Raw genomic sequence first — 4,924 nt, 5'->3', positions numbered from 1 at the left:
TTTCTTTCTCTTTATTTCTCCAGAATAATCGCCAACGCTGCCACACCTTCCAAGGGACCCCCTAAATCTCTCTGTGGGGGCTGGCCCCCCACACAGACTAAATTCAGGGACCCAAATAATGACATTAGGACCCTGTATTTCTCTATCTCACTCTCTGTTGGCTTCTGCTCAACTTATTCTGCAGACTGTCTCTATATGGCAGCAAGATGCCCTCCAGTAGTTCCAAACTCATCTTCCCAGACTAGCAATCACAGGGCACACAAAACATCTGCCTACCAACATGCATTTATTAACTCAATGTGCATTTATTAAGGTTCTGATCATCCAAACCTGAGCCAACCATTCTGTATGAGAGATGGGGTGTTCTGATTTTCCTGAGTCATAAACTCAATCAGTTTTATGTTCCATATTGGAAATCCAATGGACATTATTGCCAGGACTAACTGGAGGAAGAGAGGAGTTCCCCTCATCCTCCATATATGTGGCTATAATTAAAATAAATAAATAACCAGAGTTGGTGAGGTCATAGAGACACCAGAGCTCTGTACATTGCCGGTGGGAATGTGAAATGATGCAACTGCTTTGAAAAACAGTCTGGTGGTTTCTGCAGAAACTAAACATAGAATTACTGTACAACTTAGCAATTCCATTCCAAAACAGGGACCCAAAACAAATATTTGTACACAATGTTCATGGCAACGTTATTCACATTGGCTGAAACGCAGAAACAACACAAGTGTCCATCAACAGATGAATAAATAGAATGTGGTCTATCCTTACAATGAAATATTACTCATGCATAAAACAGAATAAAATATGAATACATGCTGCAATGTAGATGGACCTTGAAACATCATGCTAAATGAAAGAAGCCAGATACAAAAGAACAAATAATATATTATTACTATTATATGAACCATCTAGAATAGACAAATCCATGGAGACAGAAAGTAGATTAGAAGTTACTAGGGGCTGGGGAAGGGAAAGTTGGGGAGGATTCTTGCTTACTTAATGGTTACAGACTTTGGGTGATTAAAATATTTTATAATCAGATAGTGGTGATAGTTGCATATACTGTAAATGTATTAACACCACTAAATTTTACACTTCAAAAAAGTAAAAATGGCATATATATATATGTAATATATATATAATATTAAAAGGCTTGACATGAAAAAAAGGAGGGTGGCCATTCTAGATGTTTTAAAACTAAAGAGACCAAAAGCAATGCTGGAAACTTGACTGGATTCTAGTCAAGATAAATAGCTATAAGAGACATTTGGGGATATTTAAAATTAGATGGCATTAGGGGATTGTTAATTTTTAGGTGTATTAAAGTTATTGTGTTTAAGTTGGACAGTGTCTCTAGTCTTAGGAAGTACATGCTGAGGGATCCAGGCCTGGGGTGTCAGAAAGCCTGCAACTTCAAATGATTCAACAGCAGCAACAACAATTATAAAAGCAAAAATGACAAACGTATTACAGTTTTGAATCTCAGTGACAAATATGTGAGTTTTCAGTGGATTAGTCTTTCAACATTTTTGCATGTATTAAATTCTTAAAAATGAAAATTTTGTGAAAAAAGGAGTTGCCAAGATCTCCTTCCATTATAAAGATCTAAGTCCCCCAAATTTGAGGGATATATATGAAGGGGGACCCAAAAATGGTGATTATCTTTGGAGGGCAGGCCCTTTGGAGTATACTTGGAATTTGTTCCTCTGGATCAAACAGTCAGCCAAAGTTTTTATCTGGAAGTTTTGAGAAGACTGCATCATGATTTGTGGAAGAAACATCCCAAGTTGTAGCAAACAGGTGACTGGTTCTTTCACCATGATATTACACCTGCCCACACTGCGCTGAGTGTTCAGCGTTTTTTGACCACAAAATGATATGACCCCCATGCTCCACCCTCACTATTCACCTAGTCTCACCCTGAGCAACTTTTTTGTTTCCCCAAATGAAAAAAGTCTTCAGTGGGAAATGTTTTCCTGATGTGGAAGAGATGAAACAAAAAATGGCAGAAACACTAAAAGGCAACAAAATTGACGAGTTCAAAAACTGTTTTGAGCAGTGGAAAAAGCATCTCCATAGGTATATTGCATCAAACAAAGCGTATTTTGGAGGCAACTGAAGTTTAAACATACAAGAATAAATACACAATGTTTAAATAAATAAATTCTGTTTTTTGGCAGGACATCCCTTTGTCAGAGAAGGCCATGACAAAACGATTAGACCAGACATAGTGGTTCATGCCTGTAATCTCAGCACTTTGGGAGGCCAAAGCAGGAGGTACAATTGAGGCCAGGAGCTTGAAAACAGCCCTGGCAACATAAGACACCTCATCCCTACAAAAAATAAGAAAATTAGCCAGGCATGGTGGCATGTGCCTGTTGTCCCAGCTATGCAGGAGGCTGAGGCAGGGAGATCCCTGGACCCCAGGAGTTTGAGGTTGCAGTAACCTATGGTTGTGCTACTGCACTCCAGCATGGGTGACAGAACTCTAGATTCTGTTTCTAGTAATATTTTTTTAAAAATAAATGAGTTCATATGATGAACATGTGCTCTTGTCATTTAACAATAAAGATCAGACTATCAAATAAGCCAATTAATGCTTTGTGTGTTTTATTTCATTTTAAGAATAGTAGTTTTAAGTCTGGCATAGTGGCTCACACCTATAATCCCAGCACTTTGGGAGGCTGAGGTGAGAGGATTGCCTGAGCCCATGGCTTCGAAACCAGCCTGGGCAACATGGGAAGATCTCATCTCTACAACAAATAAATAAATAATTAGTAGGGTGTGATGGCACACGCCTGTAGTTCCAGCCACTTGAAAGGCGCCTGTAATCCCGGGCTCGGTGGCTCAGCCTGTAATCCCGCGCCTTTGGGAGGCTGAGGTGAGTGGATTGCCTGAGCCTGTGGGTTTGAGACCCACTTGGGCAACTTGGCATGACCTCATCTCTACAATAAATTTTTTAAAAATCAGCCGGGCGTGGTAGTGTGCAAATCAAGGCTGTGGTGTCCATGAACACGCCACTGACCTCCAGCCTGGGTGATAGAGTGAGACCCTGGCTCAAAAAAAAAGAATAGTAGTTTTTAAATATATATTTGTGGTGGTTTAGCTTTCAATTTTTAAAATGATTTTAATTTGGTAATTTTTTTTGTATTAACGTTCTCTTCTTTTACTGCTTTCTGTTATTAAATGTCTAGGTCAGGTAGAGATCATTTTTACATGTTGTTGAAATACACAATCTTGTCATATGAGTTCAAATAATAATAATAATAAACCATGCATTTCTGTGCCTTTTATAGAAAACCTCTGAAACTTTTAGTATAACCCATCATAGAAAGATTATTTATTACTTATCAGTATGTTCAATTACTATTACTTTCAAACTGTAAAGTACTTATTACATAATATAGAATATAACATATAAAATAATATATAATACATATAATATATAACATATATATAACATAAAATAATATAGAATAACTTACAGTTTTATTTTTTTGAGTTGGAGTCTCAACCTGTTGCCCAGGCTACAGTGCAGTGGCATGCTCATGGCCACCGCAGTCTCAACCTGCTGGTCTCAGGCAATCCTTCTGCCTCTGTTTTCCAAGTAGCTGGTGCACACCACCACACTAAGCTAATTATTTTTATTTATTTATTTTTTGAATTGGAGTCTCACTCTGTTGCCCAGGCTGTAGTGCAGTGGCACACTCACGGCCACCCCAGTGTCGACCTCCTGGGCTCCAGGGATCTTTCTGCCTTAGCCTTCCAAGTAGCCAGAACTATAGGTGCGTGCTACCATGCCCGGCTAATTATTTATTTATTTATTATTTTTATTTTTTGAGTTGGAGTCTCACTCTGTCACCCAGACTGGAGTGCAGTGGCCACTCCCGGCCACCACAGCCTCGACCTGCTGGGCTCTGGCGATCCTTCCGCCTCAGCGTTCCAAGTAGCCAGAATTACAGGCGCGCGCTACCACGCCCGGCTGATTTTTTGATTTATTGTAGAAATGAGGTCTCGCTGCCCAGGCAGGTCTCAAACCCACAGGCTCAGGCAATTCACTCACCTCAGCCTCCCAAAGGCGCGGGATTACAGGCTGAGCCACTGAACCTGGCTAATTTTTTATTTATTGTAGAGACGAGGTCTCACCAAGTTGCCCGGGCTGGTCTCAAACACACAGCCTTGGGCAATCCACTTGCCTCAGCCTCCCAAAGTGCTGGGATTACTGGCTGAGCCACCGAGCTCAGCCTATTTTTTATTTTTTATTATAGAGATGAGGTCTTACCAAGTTGCCCAGGCTAATCTTGAACCTAGGGACTCAGGCAATCCTCTTGCCTCTGCCTCCCAAAGTGCTGGGATTATAGACATGAGCCACTGAGTCCAACATAATAACTCATAATCTGGGAAATTCCAATTTACTATTCATGAATCCTGAAGATTAATATCTGAAAGGAATTTGCAAACACTCTCAGAAACCAGGGTCAAGCCCGTGATACTCACAGAATTGGTGCAGAATCCATCTGTGGAATAGAAAAAAAAAAGGTTGGCTAGTTCACAGGCCACAGTGAGCACAGAGGGGAATAGGGAGTTTGAGGGAATTCTCTGAATGTCCTGGATCTTTGTTAAAGACAATGCCAGGTCTTTGGAGATTGAAGAGGCAGAGAAGAATTTGTTCAACCCACTTATATCACTCTTGTAATCAGGAGAGCCAGAGTCACCAGAACTCGACATCATGAAGCTGTGAACCGCTATTTTAATGGGTTTTAACATTTGGCCAGAATAAACCTAGCTGTCCTGTCAGGTCCCAAATGAGAATCATTTCACCAGATTTTTCAGTCCATTCCCTGTACCAGTGGCCCTCACTGGGAAAGTATTGCCCAAGAAGGAACATCAGACAGTATCTGGAAACATTTTT

The sequence above is a fragment of the Carlito syrichta genome, unplaced genomic scaffold (genome assembly GCF_000164805.1).
Source record: "Carlito syrichta isolate Samal-C Ts95f unplaced genomic scaffold, Tarsius_syrichta-2.0.1 Scaffold307141, whole genome shotgun sequence".
Taxonomy (NCBI): Eukaryota; Metazoa; Chordata; class Mammalia; order Primates; family Tarsiidae; genus Carlito; species Carlito syrichta.
This window is presented reverse-complemented; position numbering follows the sequence as displayed.